The 12497-nt window shown below is 32.0% G+C and overlaps 1 long non-coding RNA gene across 2 annotated transcripts in view; it reads right to left on the reverse strand.

Moving 5' to 3' along the window:
* LOC131423648 (uncharacterized) overlaps positions 1–12497 on the reverse strand; it is a 100887-nt gene that overhangs the window by 41870 nt on the left and 46520 nt on the right. The gene's annotated exons all lie outside the window — the stretch shown is intronic.

A 12497-nucleotide genomic window follows, 5' to 3' on the forward strand; every position in this document is an offset into this window, starting at 1 on the left:
TCTTATGACCCAATAGTTTCATCTCCAAATTTTCTCACATTATCTAGTCCATGAACTTTTGGGCACCTCATATCTAAACCATAACAGGGAATATATGGGAAATCTCTATCTTCCTTTTAATTTTGTTGTGAACCCAAACTTATTATTTTAAAAAAATGATCTCTAAAAATGCATACAATGATTCCTGCAGCTACTAATTTACATGTAAGTAAAGATTCTGTTTAATCAATTAATTAATTGATATTAATCTGAGGAAATCTAAGAATGGTATATGACATGACACTGTACCTTATCATGTCTTATTTAACATTTATATCAATAACTTAGATGAGATAAATATTAAGGTCATGCTTTACAAATACATCAATGATATGAAACCAGAAATGGGTATCAAACACAGTGATATCAAAATCTTAATCTAAAAGGATACAAGAAAATATAAAATAAGAAAAATCTAATAATATGAAGCATGACAGGGATTACTGTAGACCCTGAAGTACAATCCAAAGACATAAATTGAATCTGAGGAAAATGGAGAGAATAGGTTTAGAGGCAGATTTTGTGGAATAGAATTACAGGATTAGTTGAGTGCAGAGTTAGTAAAACTCAACTATGTGATTTTTATTGCTAAAGAAATAATGTGATCTGAAGCTATATTCATTAATTTCTACTTTTCTTAATATTCAGAATGACATAACAAAAATATTTCACTCTGATGTTAAAGGCCTTTCCAGGATAATTTTGAAAGCTGATAAATAGGGAATTTCCTGTTGAGTTATTTGGCTAATGGAAATACATAATACCTAGAAACACACTTGCTGCCCTCAGATATTTGAGTATATAATATGTGGAAGAGGAATTTGATTTATTTTGTATACATAAGTTTCAGAGTTAGGCCTGCTTGCTACAAGTTATTCCATCTAATTGCTGTCCAATTTCCTGCTGAGTAACTGTAAGCCTAGAATTCCCAAGCAAATGAAAATGTATACAAATACTAGCATTAAATTGGTACAACTCTTCTATTTTAGGTTCCTTCAAAGCATTATCACCTTACAGAGAAAACCTGTAATAGTGAGACTGGTTTATATTATTTACTGAACTTTCTTCTACCTTTAACTCTATGTACAAGAATCTATTATACAATAAACTATTAACTCAATGGAAAATGCTAGTAACTACTATTAACACAGCAATTGTACACAGAGATTGTGAGAAGTTTTAGAATGAAGGATAGACTACTGATGAATTCGACAACAGATTCCACTGGCAATTAGGCTGAACTTTCTTCCCCTTTTATTTTAGCTTTTCTTTAATAATTTGATATAATTTTGGAAAGATTAGATAGATTTCCTTCCTCTTTAATAGATAAAGGAAAGACACCATTTCCTCTCAAATGTATGGCATTGTTTTGTTAAGGAATGGCCTTTTCAGAAAACTCATATTGCCTATGTTAAAAATAGGCAGGGATTAGACCTTTACATTAAACATTCTAGAGTTGATGGCATTATTTGAGATAGATAACCTCTCAGCTTTAACTGCTTTATAGCTCATAATTCTATATGACAAATCTCCATACTGTCACTTAAGTATGCATGTAGAAAGCAATCTTTTCATTGTTTTATCATGGCAAGAACATAAGATCTAACCTCTTAGCAAGTTTAAGTGTACAATACGTTATTTGATTGCAAATAAATGTGGTGCTGTAGATATCTAGTATATTCATCTTATTTAATTGAAACTTTATACTCATTGGTTAATAACACCCCCATTTTACACCCCCCAACCCTCATATTCCCAGTTCAGGTTTTAATTTTATGAATTTGATAATTTTAGGAAAAAATGAAATTTAATCATTCTTCCTTTCCTGGTCTGATAATGAAGCTTTCCTTGGTTGTTTATATTCAAGAGAGATTGATTTATATTTTCTTGATTTCTTATATTCTGTGGTATTCATTTGTAAAACAAATTACAAGTTCCTCCAGGGAAAGGCTGAATTAACTTCTTCAATTCATCTTTGTTTCACCATGTTGTTATTGAAAAGATATTCATTGTATATTTAAGCAGTGCCTTAAATAATATCAAGAAAAATGTTTAAATATAATATTAGGTGGGAACTTAAGTTTTATTTCCACCAAAAAAGCAATTTATTACCTAATAAAACCGGTAAGAAGAAACAATAAATTACCTACATTTAAAACTAGTTAATTTTTTTTGGTTTTCAAGGAAGAATGACATCAAGAAACTACTCAAATTACATCTACCAGAAATTCACCATATATCTGAAGTACATTCAACTCCCTCCTGGTCCACCTGGGTTTTATTTTGTGCTGAGCTTTAGGATGAAAACTAGAAAGGGAAGAAGTCCAAAATTACTTTTCTTAGTCAGACCCCATCAATACTGAGTACCACTTTCTGTTGTAGCTGCTACCAAATAGGTATATACAGGAGTACTCAACAGAAATTTATTATTTTTTTATCTGGAGTTTAGAGAAACATACAATAGAGCAACAAATGATAAATGCCATAATTGCTTAGGGGTATTAGCATTATTAGGGTGACAGATCAAATCTGAAGGTTAAAATAAACTAAGCAAGCATTTGTTCTTTTAAAGAGCATGAATCAAGTAATTGCTTACATTTTTCAGAGTTCAGTGGAAAGTCAACTGTTAGAACAAAGTGATTTCAGCTTTGTCACTGAACAATAAATGTGCTCAATGAATCTTGACTGGTTTTCTGTTATTCTTTTCTGGGCCACCCAGTGTAAAACAATGATGAACTTCAGGGCACAAGTGGTGTTTGGGCACTAAGTTGGTACTGTTGCAAAGAGGATTTATTTGTCTACTTCAGCAAAAATCTTTATTAAATGGCTGTTCTTTTCACTAATCAACAATGTTCCAGTCAAAAGACACGTTGTAGACATATCCCCACCACTTTCAAGTTAGAGTTCACTGAAAATAACACTAGTACCTCCATGCCACACCTGCTAAGATATGGATGTTGATGTTTGTGTCATCTGTCTCACAGGATGTCTGTGCAGAAAATGTTCAATCACAAATGAAACTGGAAAAATCAGCAAATCATAATTGTTAATATTAGTAATTGTATTCTCTAAAAAATATTCTTGGAGAAAGAGCCATAAGTAGAAAGGGACTAATATCTACTTGAATTCTTATTGTGAATCATGATTATCTGTGAATATCACTGGGATAAACCATTGCACAGCACTTTCCTACTTCTGTGAATTTTCAAGGGAAATGGCAATTTTATTTTAGAATCAGTTACATTGAAAAAATCAGATTATATACCACTGTGTTTATTATAGATTTGGTAGTGCCTTTGTGAGTGTATTCCTTACCTGCATGCCCAGTGCTGATTTAAGAAAGAAGGATGCATAGCAGAAATGGCCTAACTACTACCATATGTCCTAGTGCTGTGGACAAGTGCAAATGGCCAGAAGAAAGCATGCCTGGGTGCAAATCCTAGCTCTACTCCTTACAGTCTTGTGACTCTAGGCAACATATTCATTTTGTGCTGCTTCCTCAACAGAAAGTACAATACTTCTCCTGGGGGAGTTATGAGAATTAAACAATTAAGTGGGCAGAGTAAGTACTTAAGAAAATTAAACATTTTATGATTAGTAAGATTACATGAAAACCATATTGACGGCTTAAGAAATACTATAGAATCTTCTTTTAGAATAAAATATAACAAAAGTAATGGGGATACATCATGCCCAGAATTATAATAGTAAAATTTACCCTTAGGAATCTACATAAAATAATTTGTATGTATTGCTAACACATCAGTAAGTGGTTATTTTCTTAGAATTTTCAAGCCATTTATCACGCTGATTTCCTTGCTATCAAAGCACCTGAATAAATCAGTCTTTGAATTTTAACAGCTCCTTTTTTTTACAGTGCTCAAAAAGATTTTTAAACATATTCATTTATTACCAAAATATTGCTCACTGAATATAGCCACCAGTTCCAAAACCTCAATATTATTCTTCTAAACATCATCATTATCTATATTAATGTTATTTAGAGATTTCTAAGTGAATCATACATCAAATGGTAGATAGAAATGTGAGTTAATGACTTCTAGTTACAGCTTTTCACTATCCAGTAAGGCTGGCAATACAATTACAATGATCAGAGAATCAGCTGACCTGAGTGCCCAGGGCTTCAGTAGAAAGAAGCCTGAGACCACTGAGCAGTTCTTTCAGGAAGCTCATCTGGGACATGATAATAAAATGGAACATTATGATTAAGAAATCAAATTCCTGATTATTAGAGCTTATCACAAAACAAATGATCCATTTTTAAAAAGTAAAATTAATGAAAACATACTTCATAGAAATGTCAACTGAAAATGCATGATTTTTTGTGTGTTTTGTATCAGGAATTGGACCCAGGGGCACTAAACCATTCAGCTATATCCCCAGCCCTTTTTACTTATTTAAGACAGGGTCTCACTAAGTTACTGAGGCTGGCCTCAAACCTGCAATCCTCCTGCCTTAGTCTCCTGAGTTTGGGATTACAAAAAATGTGCCATCATGCCTACAAAACTCATGCATTTTTAAAATCTGATATTCAAAGAACAGTTTGGTGTCTTTCAGTGGGACAGAGACATAAATGTGTGTAACTATTCTCAAAGAACCTAGAAAGATTCTTTGCTTTGATCACAATCAAGACTTGGGCTGGAAAGGGGAGTGTTCACCAATTCAGATTGGAATCATGGTTTTTCTCTCATAGTGCACATGATGTACCTTCTTTGGGAAATGAAGTATAAGCTGAAATGTGGGAGGCAAGGTCTGTGTAATGAGTACCCTCTCGTTAGGACATATCTAATGGAGAGTTCTATATCACATCTTCTTTCTCTCTATGAGTATGGCCAGTTCCTTGGTTTGAGTGCTCACAACCAATCTCTGAGATTTTTTTCAATAATTTTCTAAGCAATTTATCTGTCTCCAGTGATGCCCACTCTCAATCCACCTTCCAGTTGTCATAATTATTCTAAAACACAAAGATTTTTAATATCTGTGTTTTAGAAAAAATTTTTACAGATTGACTAAAACCAACTATATAGAATTATGGAAAAACTATATTAATAGGCAGTTAACAGATGAGCAATCTTAATGATCAATACATATATAAAATGGTGCTCAATCCTAATAGCAATCAGGGGGAAAAAAAGCAAACTGAAGAAAAGGTAAAATGTCATTGTTTTATCATATTAGCAAAATTTGAAATGAATGATAATACCTACTGGCTATAAGCATATACATTTGAGTTACAATATGAATTACTACAACCATTTCTAGAAAGATTTCTGGAAATTGCCTATTAAAGTTAATAAATTTACAATTCAAGTTATTTGTGTTTTGAGAATTTAGAGTTTAGTCTGTGAAATAACACCAATCAATAAGAATGAATTTACAAAGATGTTTAATATACCATAATATATAGTATCAAAAACTGGAAATGGGCTGGTCATGATGGTACAGGCCTCTAATCCCAGTGACTCAGGAGGTTGAGGCTGGAGGATTACAACTTCAGGGACAACTTAGGCAACTCAGCGAAGTCCTGTCTCATAATACTTTTTTTTTTTAAGGGTTAGGGATGTAGCTCAGTGGTAGAGCCCTTTCCCAGCATGCTGAAGGCCCTGAGTTCAATCCCCAGCCTCCCAAAACCAAAACAAACAAACAAAACTGGAAGCACATCAAATGTCTATCGACAGGGAAATGATTGAGTAAACTGTGGTACATTCATATTGCAAGACACAATGCAGTCACTTGAAAGACTGAGTTGTTTCTATGCCAGTAACTTGGATGGATTTTTCAAAATATATTTTAAAGTCAAAAGATAAAAATAAAAAGTCTAAGATTAATTTTTTCAAACAATAGCAAACAAATCTATGAATACATGATTAATAACATGTAACCACATTTTAGTTATATAGGCCTAAGGGAAGAAAAAGGGCAAAGAGTAAATTAGTTAAAATATGAAAAGCAAAAATAAAAAAATATAATAAAAAAGCAAAAATAAAAAGATATAATAAAAATATAAGACTCAATTTCTGTAAAATGTAGACCTTTTACACACATTTGAGTACAAGAAAAACAATGAAAAAATAGCTACCCAGTGTTAATGGTGTATCTCAAAGTGGTGGAGTTTTAGGACACCTCTAAAAACTTGTACTTTCTATATTTTTCATTCTTATACATTTTATATGTTTTGAGTTTTATACAGTGAATATGTATATATGTAGTTTGGTTTAAAAATAAAGTCTCTTATTGGTGAATAAGATCTTATTTCTTTTTTGCTTAAACCTAACTAGTTACCCATCACCTAAAGGATCAAGTCCACACAAATGTAGCATAAGACTTTTTCTTTATTTCCAGTTAACTCCCATTAGCCATTCTGAGTCATAGTTTTCTGAATATTCTATGGTGTTTCAGTCATCCCATCTTTGAACTCACTCTTCTTTTTATCTGAAATATATGTTTAACTTCTCTGACTGTAAATGCCTTCCTCCTTATGCTGAAAATTTGTTTCAAGGTCAAGTCATCTAAGAAGTCTTCACCAGCACCCCCAGAATAAATTTCCCACAAATTATTCAGCAAATGTTAACTGACCACCTATATACTTAGCATTATGTTAGTATTTAACAATGATAATTAATGTTAATCCTTATTCGCAAAAAATAATGTGCAATCTGTTGGAGGAAGATATTCTGGGAAGGTGAAAAATTACAGCTTGGTTGGATGAGTATGGAAACAGAAGTGTGAACAACTGTGAGCAGAGGGAGAGGGGAAGGGAATCTACATCAGTCAAAGAAGTTGGGAAAGCTTCACAGCATGGGCTGTGAATTTGACTGAAGTCTTGAAGAACATGCATAAGTAGAAGAGTGTCCATTGATTCCTAGCACAGGAAACTATCCCTAAGCAGGCAAGAGTACAAAGTCATGTGTGGAGAACTATAGTGATCTACATCTTGATGATCTTCATCAACAGAGGGGCTGTGTTGTCTGTTTTTCCCTGACAGATGTAACCACCTTGAGAAGAAAAGCTGTGTCTCCTTCTCCCACTATGGCAGGATGCCTGACACACAATGGGTGTTCTATAACTATGGTTGTACTGAACCCAGATGAATTCTGCCCCTTTAGATCTCTTCCTAAAGATAATCACTCAGCCTTATCATTTGTAATAAAGAATTTTCTAACTACTTTATTTAAATTCAAACCAAGATCCTGAATCCTTTGTGGAGTTTTGGTGATTTGAAGCGAAGCTTATTTCATTCGGTACTTCATCTATATTCCATTTAGTGTGTGATTTTAATTTCATTATTATCATATCTATCTTTTATCTTGTATTCAAAAGAGAAAAGTAAAGTCTCTGCATACATCAGTGGATTCCAGGAACAATCAAAATGTTTTTCTGAAACAAGGGACCCAGAAGCTTTTATCCCTTCCTCCCAGTTAAGGGAGCAAAAGTGCTTCTCAATTCCCCAAAAGATGATTTCCATCCTGGCTTTTATTTTTAACCTTTTATCTTATTCAAATTAATTTTATGCTTAGCAAAGAAATACATGTGTATGGCTTTAAGTTATTTCAACATCACCAAAAGACTTCAAAGAAAAATCAGTAGGGGTTCCTTATGCCATTCTGTCACGTATCACCCCATTCCTCAGTCTCCAGGGTAACTACTTTCAACTCTTTTTGCTTATTTCTGGTATTTGCATCCAAATTTCCAAATAATATGCTCTATCTCTTGTTCTTTTCACTCACTTTACACGTTTATCCATTGGCTTTTACTATGCTATCTATAATATCTTCCTTCTCCATAGAGATTTAGCTCTATCCTCTATGTGATGAGTTACTCTAACCACATCTTGGACACAGTCTAATAAGGATACCAACTCTTTAGAGGCTGTTACCTAAAATGCTTTTATCTTGTCCCTGCTGCCTCACCACATCATAGGATTTGATAATTAGAATTATAAATGTAATAAATAGGTTTTTATAGGTGAAATAGTGGCTTATAAACAAAAATTTGCACAAGTTCTCATTGGTAAAAATAGGCAGTATTCAAGATATGTGAATTTGCTGAGATCATTTATTGATTTCTCCACCATAATAAGAAAATAATCTAAAGAAGCCTAGAGTCTATAGCCTTATAGTTAATCATAGGCTCAATCCCTAGAGATCCTGAGATCTGATTGTCAGTGGTCAATTGTAAGGTTAACTGGATTTTGCTTCAAAAACATTGTTTGCCTAACTCTTCATGCAGTCAAAACACCTAAAGGGACAAGAAGTGTTTGAATCATAACTGTTTATGTACCTGCTTGCTGATAAAGGCTTATTTATGTATTGAGTAAAATGAGGTGTGACATAGTTTGTTCTGAGACTTGCCTTCTTAATTAAAGTGAGTTTGAAGGTGTTCAATAGTAGCTAAATATCACTTTAATCTTCTTTGCAGGACTCTGCTTCAACTGAAAACACTAAGGATTATGTAAAACTAAACTCTCAGTTTGCAACAAATACTCATTATACTAAACTATTTAGCACCTTTGAACATTTCTTCCCCATCTAATCTTTCCTATATATAGCAATTATTAGTAAAATTATTATTTAGTGCTTCTATTACTATTAAAATAATAATTCATTATTAAAGTAATTAGTGAATTATGTCTTTCTTTTATGGATAAGTTTTAAACTTTTGTCATCAGTGACATATTTTTTCCATTGGTTTCATTTTGTTCCTTTCTTTTTTGTAGTACCTTTCAATTGTCTCAATAAAATGTTCACAATGTTAAACCTATCATATATCAGATGCAATATTTTATTCTAGAAACCATATTTCTACTCTAGTCTACCCGGATTGCTCTTTGAAAAACTGATGCTCTGGATGTTGACATACTTTATATACAAACAGAGATATGAAAAATTGTAGTATATATGTATATTAAGAATTGTAATGCAAAAAAACAAAGTACATGTATAAAGGCATAAATCGGAGTGAACATACTTTATATACAGAGATATGAAAAATTGTGCTATATATGTGTAATAAGAATTATAATGCATTCCATTGCTGTTTGTATTTAAAAAAATAAAATCAATAACAGATTTTTTAAAAAAACTGATGCTCCCTTATTTTTACCTTTTATTATAAAATCTGTGACCTCTGTATCCTGGACCTTTTTCTTATCTTCTGGATTATGTTCTTAATATGATGAAGAACATGCCCTGGTACTTTCCTAACAAATAATATATATAAAGCAAACATTCAAAGTCCTCAAATATCTGAAATAGGAAAGGAATGAATGGGTCATTTGGTAGGAGCAGGTTTAAAGTTCCAAGCAACTGCTCAACTGTTTTCTAAAGTTGTTGTTCACTATCTTTACCAACCCTCTGTGGTCTGTCTTAATTTTGGTAATTCAAAAAGGTTTGCAGTGATACCTCATTGAAATTTTTATTTGTATCTTTCTAATGACTAATATATATTTCTCAAGTGCCCATTTGCTTCTTTTAAAAGTGTTCAAATCTTTGGCCAGTTTGCTTATTTTCTCATAAATGAGATTTGAGTTGTTGTTTTTTTAACAGATTGTGGGTATGAGTCCCATAAAATATGAGATTTTCAAACAGTTTCTTCTCTCAGTCTGTGCCTTGCATCTTCATTCTCTGAACCATATCTTTAAAAGGCAGAAATTCTTAAGTTTGATGAATGCCAAGTATTATTTTTTTTCCTCTCACTGACCATGTTTTTATGCTTTTCCAAACCCAAGCTCATAAACATTCTCTCCTCTTTTGTTCTTTGTTTTTAGAAGTCTTATAGTTTTAGGTTTTACATTTAGCTCTATGTCCTATTGTGTTTAACTTTTATATGAAAGATATGAATCCAATTCATTTTATTTGCATATGAAAATTCTCCATCATGTCAACAAAATTTAAAAGATTGTTTCTTTGCACCTTTGATGAAAATTATTTGATGATTTATACATAGCTCAATTTCTGAAGTCTTTACCATAGTCCACTGACACATTCGTCTATCTTTATGCCAGTACCACAATATCATGATTAACTGTAGCTTTATAATAATTCTTGAGATTAGGTAGTTTAAATCCTCCAACTTCATCATTCTTTTGCAGACTGTTTTGGCACTTCTAATTCTTTTGCATTTTTGTATGAAATCTAGAATTTATTTATTAATTTTTACAGGAAAAAAAGTCTCCTGGGATTTTTGACAGAGATTACATTAAATCTATAAATCAAATTGAGAAGAATACAATATTGAATTTTTCTGGCTCATACACATTATATTTTTTCATTTATTTATATTTTCTTTATAGTTTTTAAGGAAACTATGGTTTAAACATATTATCAGATTTATCTGCAAGTATTTAATAATTTTGATGCTATTGTAAATAGTGTTTTTAATTTAAATATATTGCTAGAAATAGAACTGATTTTCTATCCTGATCATGTGTTTTTTTGTCTTGCTTGATCTAGTTGAGTGTTTAAAGATTCCATAGGAATTTCTACCTGCACAATCAATATGAATAGAGACAGTTGTATGTTTTCTATTCTAAAATAGGGACTAGTTCTTTATCTTGCCTCATTGCCCTGTATAGAACCACCTGCACCATCCTGAATAGAGGTAATTTCAAAGCAGACCTCTTGCCCTCTTCTTAGTACTAAGGGGAAAACATCCAGTCATTTCACCATGAAATATGTGGATAATTGTAGTTTTTTCTTAAATACTTTTGTTTCAGATTGACAAATTCCCAATTTGTTGTGAATTTTATTGAGAATGATCAATTGTGATGTAGAATTTTGAAATTTCAGCACTGAGATAATCATGTAGTTTTCTTCTTATGTCTGTTAATATAGTGAGCTATCATGACTGACTTTCAAATGTTAAAAAAAAAAACTGACTTTTCTGGTATTAAACTTTCTTGGCCTTGAAATATTATCTTTTTGTGTGTAGATATACCAAGTGACTAAAATTTTGTTTTGTATATTTGCATCTATCTACCTATAGATCTATAATTTCTTCTTAAAAAAATATTTGAGGGCTTGGTTTCGCTATTGAAATAATACTGACCTCTTACAATGAGTTGTAAATAATACCTTCCTCTTCAATTTTGTGGAACAGTTTATATATAATTGGTATTATCTCTTTCTTAAATTTGCAATATAATTTACCTGTGAAGTCATCTAGTCAAGTTTCTTTGTGTGAATATTTTAAACTAATTTAGCTACTCTAATAGAGCTATTCTGGTTTGATGTTTTCTTTATATGTCTTGAGTTGAGCTTCCAAAGCTTGTTTCTATCAAGAAATATGTCTATTTCATCAAAGTTCTTTCAACTTATTGGCATCAAATTATTCACTGTGCTTTCTTACTATCATTCTATCATCTCTGGAATGTTTAGTGATGGCAATTCTCTCATTACTAGTACTGGAAAATTTGTATCTTCTAGCTCTTTTTAAAATAAATCTGAAAAGAGTTTTATATTTTTTTATTTTTACCTATTTTATATGTTTTTCATTAACATCTATGAATTCTTGCTTATTCTTGGACCATGTCTTTCTAATATAACAACTTGCATCTTACTTTTTTTAATCAAACAACTATTTCTCATAATTTTGTTGCTATTATTTTTCTCTCCATTTTAATATATTTTGTGTTTTAGTATCTGCCTTTCATAATGGAGGCTTTTCTCAGCTGTTTGATGAATTAGAAAGAGTGTGGCAGTAAAAGATGATTGCAAGTTCTGTGTAGAATCACATTTTTCATTAAGACAATAAACATCAAGAATTTCCACATTTCCTCCCATGGTGGTGGTGGCTGGGGTTATGCCTGGCTGTCATTGTTTAGCAAATTAATGTGGAAAGGAAACTGTTAATTCTTTTTTTAAGAAGACAAATATTCACATAATTTCCCAGTGTACAGCTGCATGCTGTATCTTCTGCTCTACCTTTTGACTTTGAGTTCAGGATCTGTTTTATTTTCTCCTGCACAGGGATAAAAGCAACTGCCTAGATGCTAATATAGACCAAATGGAAGGGTAGGAACTAAGAATTTGCTACAAATACACATTCAAGCAAATGCTTTCATTTATTAAAACCCAGTGCACACTCCCTCCCATTGTAATTGGGGCCTCCAACCTCTGTAAGCACTTCAACTTGGTGAAGCCAGTTACTCTTCCTTCATCTTATTTCCATTTTTTAATTTGTTGACTACTTTCATCAGTTATTATCTCTTTCCTACTATTTGAATAAATTAGAAACATTTGTTGTCATTTTAGAGGAGCATAGGCAAACACACATTTTTGATCTCCTATGGTTAACTGAAAATGATATGATGGAATTTTTGTCTAGCTGTGGCAGATTAAGGACTTTAGTTTATTCTTCAAAATTTAGGTGAATGGATAAAGGAATTACTCAGGCATAAAGAAGAATGAAATTATGTCATTAGCTGGTAAATGGCCATT

This window comes from Marmota monax, unplaced genomic scaffold, assembly GCF_021218885.2.
Source record: "Marmota monax isolate L192 unplaced genomic scaffold, Marmota_monax_Labrador192_F-V1.1 WCK01_AAM20220418_F8-fsc00018, whole genome shotgun sequence".
NCBI classification, from domain to species: Eukaryota; Metazoa; Chordata; class Mammalia; order Rodentia; family Sciuridae; genus Marmota; species Marmota monax.